The sequence below is a fragment of the Salvelinus alpinus genome, chromosome 3 (genome assembly GCF_045679555.1).
Source record: "Salvelinus alpinus chromosome 3, SLU_Salpinus.1, whole genome shotgun sequence".
Classification (NCBI taxonomy): Eukaryota; Metazoa; Chordata; class Actinopteri; order Salmoniformes; family Salmonidae; genus Salvelinus; species Salvelinus alpinus.
The window spans coordinates 12,301,676-12,313,967 of NC_092088.1; the positions used below are offsets into that span (position 1 = coordinate 12,301,676).

General features: G+C 43.0%; 1 protein-coding gene across 1 annotated transcript in view; it reads right to left on the minus strand.

Annotated features, from left to right (window-relative positions):
* LOC139570030 (voltage-dependent T-type calcium channel subunit alpha-1G-like) overlaps positions 1 to 12,292 on the minus strand; it is a 253,614-nt gene that overhangs the window by 198,962 nt on the left and 42,360 nt on the right.

A 12,292-nucleotide genomic window follows, 5' to 3' on the forward strand; every position in this document is an offset into this window, starting at 1 on the left:
TCACATGGGTGATTCCCTTCTAATTAGGGACTGATTTAGACCTGGGACATCACGTGGGTGATTCCCTTCTAATTAGGGACTGATTTAGACCTGGGACACCACGTGGGTGATTCCCTTCTAATTAGGGACTGATTTAGACCTGGGACACCAGGTGGGCACAATTACTGATCTGGTAGAACAGAAAAGCAGCAGTAGACCGTCTAGGGAAAGATCCAAAAATGCAAAGCCTCCAGAGGCAAAATGTTGTAACAATGCGGAGGGCTCCGTATAGCTCACATTGACATGATTGGTTGATGGTAGTTGTGGGCGGGAGGTCCTGTATAAACACAAACTCTCTTTCTTGACAACTTCCTTGACAACAGCTCTGTGCTGCTCGGCGAAGCGCAAGAAGTATGATTGCCCTGACTTCTACACAGGCCGTATCACCGTAAATGCTGCACGGTCAATGCAGACGCCTTTAAGAGTTGAAGAGCCCTGCTCTATTGTCTATGCATGCTATCTGCGCTGAGAGTGAGACCTTCATAAGGAACTGCATTAAAATGCGATCAATCACAGGGTAAATGTAAAACATAATCTCTAATGACTTTACTAATGTCTCATTTCTCATTTCCGTGCTTGTCAATTTCCTCAACTTGTCTGAGTGTGTCTGGTTGTAATAATTGTGTCCGACGGACATGCATACACACACACGCACGTACACACATATACACACACACACACACACACACACACACACACACACACACACACACACACACACACACACACACACACACACACACACACACACACACACACACACACACACACACACACACACACACACACACACACACACACACACACACACCCTAGGCGACCAGCGAGCACATGCCACTGTGTATCCCTCTTCAAACATCAACAGCAGAGTGACTCACTGGTCATTGAGGGAGGAGGACGTTATAAAGACTATAATATCATGGATGTTCTTAAAACCTGAGAGGAAAGGCTTATATGATCTACTGCAGTGACTGTGAGTGGCTGTGGGAGTTCTTAGAAGCATTGCAGTGGAGTAGAGGGGGTTGCACAGAGAGAGGAGAGAAAGAGAGGAGGAGGGAGGGAGGGAGGGAGGGAGGGAGGGAGGGAGGGAGGGAGGGAGGGAGGGAGGGAGGGAGGGAGGGAGGGAGGGAGGGAGGGAGGGAGGGAGGGAGGGAGGGATATTGGAGACGTCCAACTCAACACTGTCTCTGGGTCTGTCCTTCTTTGTCTCTTGAAGAGTACAGCATGTTTCTTATTTTCAATCTTCCATACTTAGCTGACATGTCAGATTACCAGTGAACTTTCAGAGAGCCAGGCGCATGCAAGGATAAAAGGATACAAACAAAGACACAGAGAAGGTAATCATATCATCAACCTACCTATGGCACTGTAACTGTTCGCCTCCCACTCCCCGGTCTTCCTCTCTCTCTCTCTCTCTCTCTCCCTCTCTCTCTCTCTCTCTCCCTCTCTCTCTCTTGGTGTCTCTCTCTGTGTCTCTTTCTCTCTGTCTCTATTTTCAATTCAATTCAATTCAAGGGGCTTTATTGGCATGGGAAACATGTGTTAACATTGCCAAAGCAAGTGAGGTAGGTAATATACAAAAGTCAAATAAACAATAAAAATGAACAGTAAACATTACACATACAGAAGTTTCAAAACAATAAAGACATTACAAATGTCATATTATATATATGCAGTGTTGTAACAATGTACAAATGGTTAAAGCACACAAGTTAAAATAAATAAACATAAATATGGGTTGTATTTACAGTGGTGTTTGTTCTTCACTGGTTGCCCTTTTCTTGTGGCAACAGGTCACAAATCTTGCTGCTGTGATGGCACACTGTGGAATTTCACCCAGTAGATATGGGAGTTTATCAAAATTGGATTTGTTTTCGAATTCTTTGTGGATCTGTGTAATCTGAGGGAAATATGTCTCTCTAATATGGTCATACATTGGGCAGGAGGTTAGGAAGTGCAGCTCAGTTTCCACCTCATTTTGTGGGCAGTGTGCACATAGCCTGTCTTCTCTTGAGAGCCATGTCTGCCTACGGCGGCCTTTCTCAATAGCAAGGCTATGCTCACTGAGTCTGTACATAGTCAAAGCTTTCCTTAAGTTTGGGTCAGTCACAGTGGTCAGGTATTCTGCCACTGTGTACTCTCTGTTTAGGGCCAAATAGCATTCTAGTTTGCTCTGTTTTTTTGTTAATTCTTTCCAATGTGTCAAGTAATTATCTTTTTGTTTTCTCATGATTTGGTTGGGTCTAATTGTGCTGTTGTCCTGGGGCTCTGTGGGGTGTGTTTGTGTTTGTGAACAGAGCCCTAGGACCAGCTTGCTTAGGGGACTCTTCTCCAGGTTCATCTCTCTGTAGGTGATGGCTTTGTTATGGAAGGTTTGGGAATCGCTTCCTTTTAGGTGGTTGTAGAATTTAACGGCTCTTTTCTGGATTTTGATAATTAGTGGGTATCGGCCTAATTCTGCTCTGCATGCATTATTTGGTGTTCTACGTTGTACACGGAGGATATTTTTGCAGAATTCTGCATGCAGAGTCTCAATTTGGTGTTTGTCCCATTTTGTGAAATCTTGGTTGGTGAGCGGACCCCAGACCTCACAACCATAAAGGGCAATGGGCTCTATGACTGATTCAAGTATTTTTAGCCAGATCCTAATTGGTATGTTGAAATTTATGTTCCTTTTGATGGCATAGAAGGCCCTTCTTGCCTTGTCTCTCAGATCGTTCACAGCTTTGTGGAAGTTACCTGTGGTGCTGATGTTTAGGCCGAGGTATGTATAGTTTTTTGTGTGCTCTAGGGCAACGGTGTCTAGATGGAATTTGTGGTCCTGGTGACTGGACCTTTTTTGGAACACCATTATTTTGGTCTTACTGAGATTTACTGTCAGGGCCCAGGTCATATATCTATATATCATATATATATATATATATATATATATCATAGGTCTCTATCTCTCTCTCCCCCTTTCTCTTTCTCTCTGTCTCTGTCTCTCTTATATCTCTCTCAATTCAATTTCAATTTCAATTCAATTTAAGGGCTTTATTGGCATGGGAAACATATGTTAACATTGCCAAAGCAAGTTAACTAGATAATAAACAAAAGTGAAATAAACCATACAAATGTACAGTAAATATTACAGTCACAGAAGTTCCAAAGGAATAAAGACATTTCACAGGTCATATTATGTGCAAATAGATAAAGTACAAAAAGGAAAGTAATTCAACATAAATATGGGTTGTATTTACAATGGGGTTTGTTCTTCACTGGTTGCCCTTTTCTTGTGGCAACAGGTCACACATGTTGTGCTGTGATTTCACACTGTGGTATTTCACCGAATAGATATAGCAGTTTATTAAAATAGGATTTGTTTTTGAATTCTTTGTGGGTCTGTATAATCTGAGGGAAATATGTGTCTCTAATATAGTCATACATTTGGCAGGAGTTTAGGAAGTGCAGCTCAGTTTCCACCTCATTTTGCGGGAAGTGTGCAGTCTCTCTCTCTCTTTCTCAAATCAATTCAAAGGGCTTTAATGGCATGGGAAATATATGTTAACATTGCCAAAGCAAGTGAAATCGATAATAAACAAAAGTTAAATAAACCATTAAAAATCCCTCTCTCTCTCTCTCTCTCTCTCTCTCTCTCTCTCTCTCTCTCTCTCTCTCTCTCTCTGCACCACCTGGCAGGTCAATGAAGTACGGCAGGAGTGGGAGGGAGTGAGAGAGAAAGTAAGGGGTATGCGAAGAAAGGAGTAATTGAAGGGAGGCTTGGGAGGTTGAGTTGGAGGGATCTGCGAGGAGCGAGGGAGGAAGGGAGAGGAGGAGGGAGGGATCTGCAAGGAGCGAGGGAGGAAGGGAGAGGTGGAGGGAGGGATCTGCAAGGAGCGAGGGAGGAAGGGAGAGGAGGAGGGAGGGATCTGCAAGGAGCGAGGGAGGAAGGGAGAGGTGGAGGGAGGGATCTGCAAGGAGCGAGGGAGGAAGGGAGAGGAGGAGGGAGGGATCTGCAAGGAGTGAGGGAGGAAGGGAGAGGAGGAGGGAGGGATCTGCAAGGAGTGAGGGAGGAAGGGAGAGGTGGAGGGAGGGATCTGCAAGGAGCGAGGGAGGAAGGGAGAGGAGGAGGGAGGGATCTGCAAGGAGCGAGGGAGGAAGGGAGAGGTGGAGGGAGGGATCTGCAAGGAGCGAGGGAGGAAGGGAGAGGAGGAGGGAGGGATCTGCAAGGAGTGAGGGAGGAAGGGAGAGGTGGAGGGAGGGATCTGCAAGGAGTGAGGGAGGAAGGGAGAGGAGGAGGGAGGGATCTGCAAGGAGCGAGGGAGGAAGGGAGAGGTGGAGGGAGGGATCTGCAAGGAGTGAGGGAGGAAGGGAGAGGTGGAGGGAGGGATCTGCAAGGAGTGAGGGAGGAAGGGAGAGGAGGAGGGAGGAATCTGCAAGGAGTGAGGGAGGAAGGGAGAGGTGGAGGGAGGGATCTGCAAGGAGTGAGGGAGGAAGGGAGAGGAGGAGGGAGGGATCTGCAAGGAGTGAGGGAGGAAGGGAGAGGTGGAGGGAGGGATCTGCAAGGAGTGAGGGAGGAAGGGAGAGGTGGAGGGAGGGATCTGCAAGGAGCGAGGGAGGAAGGGAGAGGAGGAGGGAGGGATCTGCAAGGAGCGAGGGAGGAAGGGAGAGGAGGAGGGAGGGATCTGCAAGGAGCGAGGGAGGAAGGGAGAGGTGGAGGAGATAGTTGAAAAAGATTTAGCTAGAGGCCAAAGCTTGTCCTCAGATTCATTCTCACTCTCCTCCCTACCGCATACAATTCCCTCTCTCTCTCTCTTTCTCTCACCTTCCCTTATTTGTCCCTCTGTCCATCAGACTAACATCAGTAGCCTTACAATAGAAAATGAAACCCTCCCTAGTTTTATAGCACTATAATAGATATATAATGACTTAATTAGTATTGTACTACGGATATAATGGCCATTAGCTTGTTGGATTTGTTTGCCCCGTCAAAGTTTGCAAAACAATACAATAATCGTACAATAAAGTTCAGGCAAAAAACACACAGACACATAAAAGAGACTATTGTTAGCTTAATTTCATCCATAGGAAACCCATCAATGGCCTTTAACTGCAGATGTAGGATCAGATCCTATTTTATCCGTTAAAGGATGAAAGAATATAATTATTAACCGCATCAGTAGATGTGGAGTATTTCTTCCTACTGCTAAAACCAACATCTTCTCTCCTTATCTCTCCCATCTGTCATCATATGAATCAGTCAACTCAGCTTAGTCTCTTTCTGATGACATTTGTCAGTTAGTGTTGTAATTCTATTCTCTGGGGCCTCACAGAGAGGCTAGCTGCAGTGGGAGTTATCCAGCACTGAACGAACTGTGACTGACTGATAGATAGTGCTGTGTGTGTGTGATAGATAACAGTGTGTGTTAAGACTGCAGCCCACAGCATATTGCAGCATCAGGAGAGATGTGAGGGAGGGGGTTTCTCTCTCTCTCTCTCTCTCTCTCTCTCTCTCTCTCTCTCTCTCTCTCTCTCTCTCTCTCTCTCTCTCTCTCTCTCTCTCTCTCTCTCTCTCTCTCTCTCTCTCTCTCTCTCTCTCTCTCAGAGTAATTTCAGTTCATAGTGAACTGCACACACAGACACACACATTATACTGAAAAACGTTTCCTGTAAAATGTACAGTAACTTAATGACAGCAATTGACCATTACGATACTGTAATTGATTTTACAGCACAGCTACTGTAATCCATTTTACGGTAATCCATTTTACCTAACTAACAATGTTACTGTAATCTAATGTACAGTATATTACTGGAATTACCCATGCAACAACATATTACCAACTGTCCTTAACAACTGTCCTTAACAACTGTCCTTAACAACTGTCCTTAACAACTGTCCTTAACAACTGTACTTAACAGGCCAGAAAAAAGCCATTGCTTAAAGAAAGAAATGAGCAAACACGTTTGGTGTTCACCTAAAGGCAAGTCGGAGACTCCCCAAACACATGGAAGAAGGTACTCTGGTCAGATGAGTCTAAAATTGAGCTTTTTTGGCCATCAAGGAAAACACTATCGCAAAGCCAACACCTCTCATCACCCCGAGAATACTATCCCCACAGTAAAGCATGGTTGTGGCAGCATCACGCAGTGGGGATGTTTTTAATCGGCAGGGACTGGGAAACTGGTCAGATTTGAAGGAATGATGGATGGTGCTAAATACAGGGAAATTCTTGAGGGAAAACTGTTCCAGTCTTCCAGAGATTTGAGACTGGGACGGAGGTTCACCTTCCAGCAGGACAATGACCCTAAGCATACTGCTAAAGCAACACTCCCGTGGTTTAACAGGAAACATTTAAATGTCTTGGTATGGCCTAGTCAAAGCCCAGACCTCAATCCAATTGAGAATATGTGGTATGACTAAAAGATTGCTGTACACCAGCGGAACCCATCCAACTTGACGGAGCTGGAGCAGTTTTGCCTAGAAGAATGGGCAAAAATCCCAGTGGCTAGATGTGCCAAGCTTATAGAGACATACCCCAAGAGACTTGCAGCTGTAAATGCTGCAAAAGGTGGCTCTACAAAGTATTGACTGTGGGGGGGGGGGTGAATAGTTATGCATGCTCAAGTTTTCCGTTTTTTTCTTGTTTGTTTCACAATAAAAAATATTTTGCATCTTCAAAATGGTAGGCATGTTGTGTAAATCAAATGATACAAAACCCCCAAAAATCTATTTTAATTCCAGGTTGTAAGGTAACAAAATAGGAAAAATGCCAAGGGGGGTGAATACTTTCACAAGCCACTCTAAGTTGCATTTACTCAACAACATTGTAGGTACTCCATGGTACTAACCTAATTGACAGAGTGAAAACAAGCCAGCATGTACAGAATAAAACAAATTCCAAAACATTAATCCTGTTTGCAACAAGGCACTAAATTAATACTGCAAAAAAATTGTTTCCTGAATACAAGGGTTATGTTTGGGGCAAATCCAATACAACACATTACTGAGTACTGTCCATATTTTCAGTGGTGGCTGCATCATGTTATGGGTATGCTTGTAATCATTAAGTACTCTGAAGTTTTCCAGGATAAAAATGTTAACAGTAAGGATTTCTTTCCTAATAATAACAATATTAATGTAAAATCAATAAATTAAGACCTGTGTGAAGGCCAACTTACAGAAGATGACATTTTTGAGGCAATTAAAAATGTTCAGTTTAGAAAAACACGAGGGCTTGATGGTATACCAGTAGAGGTATATCAGACCGTTGTTGATGTACTCAAATATCCATTATTAGCATGTTTTAATTACTCCTATAAAAATGGTAGACTTTCAGGTACTCAACAAGAAGGACTGATTTCATTACTACTAAAACAGGACCCAGGTGGTAAGTTTAAAGATCCAGTCCATTAAAAAAAAACTGGAGGCCTCTTACACTTAACTGTTGTGATGCAAAAATCCTGGCGAAATGCATAGCACATAGAATAAAAAAGGTTTTACCAGATATTGTTCACCCTGATCACACAGGTTTTTACATAGACATATTGAAAATAATATATGACAATTAATTGAAACAATTGAACATTATGAAACATCAAATATACCAGGCCTGGTCTTCATTGCAGATTTTGAAAAGACGCTTGATAAAGTATGACTATAATTTTTATATACATGCCTGGATTACTTTAATTTTGGCGAATCTCTTATACAATTGGTTAAAGTTATGTACAGTAACCTGAAAGTCTACCAGATATAATGGTTACCTCTCAGTAAGTATTGAGCGTTTAAGAGGAGTAAAGCAAGGCTGTCCGTTGTCAGCGCACAATTGAAAAATATATAGCACATGGAAACCAAACGATGGTGGTCTATGGTGATATTATTGGCTAGTTTGGTCTTCAGCCAGCATGGAAAAAAACTCTGCCGCAGTTGTCATTGCAACACAACCGTCAGTGCTGCTGTGGGCTGCATCACAAGAGACAAACGGGAGATGGATTATACAAATGTATATATCATTGATGTAATTTCAATGTTGTTTAAGTTGCTTTGTGTATCAACAAATTAGCTTGAGATGATTTTACTGCAACCCTGCTCACTGCATCCAAGTTGCTTGATAGAGGCGTTTCAAAGAGCTGTCAGTCAAGGTGAGCTCATGAATATAAGCTCCCCGCCCACTCAGCCTGTCTTTTCAAACTTCCTAGTAGTTAACCATGAGAGAAAAAGTTATTTTCTTAAATTTTTTGCATGTTCTATCACCCCCAAAATATTATGGGTGATAGTTTAGTCACTCAAAATACTATTTTTCATGGGAATCAGAATGACTGTTTGGGATGTTTAAAGGTTTGAGACTTGCTGCCACTCTGATCTGGAACCTATATATATATATATTTAATTTCCAGAGAACCAATGCCACATATCACTTAAATTGGTACAGCACAAATATAGCATCATACAAGACAAAAGGTGACTACCTCATGAAGCTGGTTGAGAGAATACCAAGAGTGTGCAAAGCTGTCATCAAGGCAAACGCGTGTCTACTTTGAAGAATCTAAAATCTAAAATATATATTTTGATTTGTTTAACACTTTTTTGGTTACAACATGATTCCATATGCGTTATTTCATAGTTTTGATGTCTTCACATTTATTCTACCATGTAGAAAATAGTACAAATAAAGAAAACCCCTGAAATGAGTAGGTGTGTCCAAACTGTTGACTGTTACTGTACTCTTTAACATCATCCTCAGCTCTGGCATATTCCCCAATATGTGTCCCATGCCAATAATGTGTCCCATGCCAATAAAGCCCCTTGAATTGAGAGAGAGAGAGACTGTATGCTCTACTGTATGCTTATTGTTGAATGTATGGTTATTTTGACCCTTGGTTATTGTTGTTACCGTCGTCCCGTTGACATTTTTAATTCAAATTTTTATTTATATTGTAAATATCCAAAATAAGCTTTGGCAATATGTACATTGTTACGTCATGAGAGAGAGAGAGAGAGAGAGAGAGAGAGAGAGAGAGAGAGAGAGAGAGAGAGAGAGAGAGAGAGAGAGAATTCACTCAGAGAAATAGACTGCTCAGCAAATTGGCCAATGTTAATTCAGGAGTTAATTTCATACTGTTGGAGGGAAATTAACACACAGTTAGTGGAAGGAAATTAATAACCAGAGTTATTGTTTTACACTGTGGAGAGTATTATTATATTTTCCAGCTTGCTATGCAGGTAGAATTGTTTTAATGTCTGTGTTTTTGCATGTACATTGATTGATTGATTGATTCATCTTATGGTACACAAATATAAATAACATACATTTGTCTAAACAAATCCAATATGTCAGTTAGATTTATTTCACCCATTTCCTGGAATGGTTGTTCCAGTTTAAATGGTTTAGTCTCCTCACACTGTTCCTAACCCTGACAGTCATTATGAATACAGGTTGCAGGTGAATACACATGTTATCTGTTGTCTTTTCTAACTCTGACTGGATTCCAACAGGAGTTGCATGTCACTTTTCCAGCCAGCATGATGTGTCCTGTAATCAGTAAACTAGAATGTTTCTACCACCCCTGTGTTAGGGTAAGTCTAGGCCTTACAATACATGTCATATTATAAACTATTTTTAAAAATAATTACATTTACTTTGATACTCATTTGGTGAAAGCCACAATACCTTAGAAGGAAAGAGTTCAACAACCATGTCTCTGTCACTAACAAATCCAGTCATGGGTGGTAACGCTACAATTCACACAAGAAAATGCACCATGGGAAATATCCAAAATGGCTTTAAACCATATAGTGTTAAAACAACACCATAAATCAATTACTGTAACAGAGTTTTTGCATTTACACTAATAGGAGTTAACTCTAGAGTTAACACTAGTGTTGAATATAAATAACACAGTGAGTGTTAATTACCCCATAGTGATACATTTGAGTAACACTGGCAAATGTAAGGCTTATTTTTTTACACTATGGAGTGTTACATTAACACTCAAAATGTAACAATATAAACCGAGTAGTTTTTACACTCCGTAGAGTGGGACCATATGTTACCTGAGATAATGTTAAAATGCAACTCTAAATGTTGTTCAAAATGTCATCTAACCTTTCCTTTGTCACCAAACAGGTGTTGAATCAGTTTGATCAATAAATGAAGGAGAAGAAAATGCAGGGAGGAAGAAAAAACTAAGAGTGTGAGAGAGAAAGGGAGAGACAGAGAAAGGGAGAGAGAGAGAAAGGGAGAGAGAGAGAGAGAGAGAGAGAGGGAGAGAGAGAGAAGGGGAGAGAGAGAGAGAGAGAGAGAGATAGAGAGAAAGGGAGAGAGAGAAAGGGAGAGAGAAAGAGAGAGGGAGAGAAGGAGATGGAGAGGTAGAGAGAGAGAGAAAATGAGAGAGAGGGAGAAAGAGAGAGCGAGAGGCGAGCGGGAGAGGGAGAGAGAGAGGGAGAGGGAGAGGGAGAGAGAGAGCGAAAGGGAGAGAGAGAGAAAAGGAGAGAGAGGGTAGTGATGAGGATTGTGTTTGCTTCTCTCTTGCCTCTCTCTCTGTTTCCTGTTTTTCTCCCTCTCTATGCAGCTCTCTGTCATTCAGTGATTGTATTTATGGTAGGAGGTCAATGATATCTGTTTTCTTTCAAGGAAACCTTTAACAAACTTATGTAGAGTGTTACCATAGTATCTGTCTATCATTCACCCTCTACAACCTTTGACCATATGACTATGACATATTGTAATGTATGTGTAGTGGCTGTACGTAATGTTGATATTGTGGACACATTGTTTGCCTTCTAAATTGCCTCTCTGCCCCCTCCTGCTCTCTTTCTCCCTCCCTCCTTCCTCCTTCCATCTCTACCTTTCTCTCCTCAGTAGTATCTCCCCCTAGCAGAGGAAAGCCTCTACTCCCACTGTGGTGACAGATCGATGTGTGGAAGTGTCTCTCTGTCTGAGACTACCTGAGAATCACTACACTATTGACTTGGGATCCTACAAAACTCATCTGAAGAGGAGGGAAAAGAGAGGAATAGGGAGGAAAGCGGTGGAGAGAGGTGGAGAGAGGAGGAGAGAGGTGAAGAGAGGTGGAAAGAGGTGGAAAGAGGTGGAGAGAGGTGGAGAGTGATGGAGAGAGATGGAGAGAGATGGAGAAAGGTGGAGATGGCTGGAGAGAGGTGGAGAGAGGTGGAGAGAGGTGGAGTGAGGTGGAGAGAGCTGGAGAGAGCTGGAGAGAGGTGGAGAGAGGTGGAGAGAGGTGGAGAAAGAAAAAGCGAGGTAGAGATGGCTGGAGAGAGAGGTGGAGAGAGATGGAGAGAGATGGAGATGGCTGGAGAGAGATGGAGATGGCTGGAGAGAGATGGAGAGAGATGGAGAGAGGTGGAGATGGCTGGAGAGAGGTGGAGAGAGGTGGAGATGGCTGGAGAGAGATGGAGATGGCTGGAGAGAGATGGAGAGAGGTGGAGATGGCTGGAGAGAGGTGGAGATGGATGGAGAGAGTGGAGAGAGATGGAGAGAGCTGGAGAGAGATGGAGAGAGATGGAGATGGCTGGAGAGAGATGGAGAGAGGTGGAGATGGCTGGAGAGAGGTGGAGAGAGGTGGATATGGCTGGAGTGAGATGGAGAGAGATGGAGAGAGGTGGAGATGGCTGGAGAGCGGTGGAGATGGCTGGAGAGAGGTGGAGAGAGATGGAGAGAGCTGGAAAGAGATGGAGAGAGATGGAGATGTCTGGAGAGAGATAGAGAGAGATGGAGAGAGGTGGAGATGGCTGGAGAGAGATGGAGAGAGATGGAGAGAGGTGGAGAGAGATGGAGAGAGATGGAGAGAGCTGGAGATGGCTGGAGAGAGGTGGAGAGAGCTGGCCTCACTCCAGTGCCCCCTGTCACCCTGCACTAAACTAGAGAAGTATCATCCTTCTCTTTTCTAACGTCCTCGTCTTGCTTTTCACACTATTTCGTCTCCTAATCAACCCCTTCATCCCAAATCATCTTCCCACTCTCCTCCTCAGCCTTCACCCCCTCCTCACCCTTTTTAACCCTTAAACCTTCACTTTACATCCCCTATACCATTTATAATATGAAGTTGACACATCAATGGGCTTCACAGACTGTGATGCCAAAGAAAATACTAAAAGAGAAGCTTGGTAAAATGAACGTTAAATCAATGAATGGCACAAGACTGACTTACTCTGATCAATCAAACACTGAGTGAAATCAAGCTGATGTGTGCCCTTCATTATCAAGCCTGCTAACATACACACACACACACACACACACACACACACACA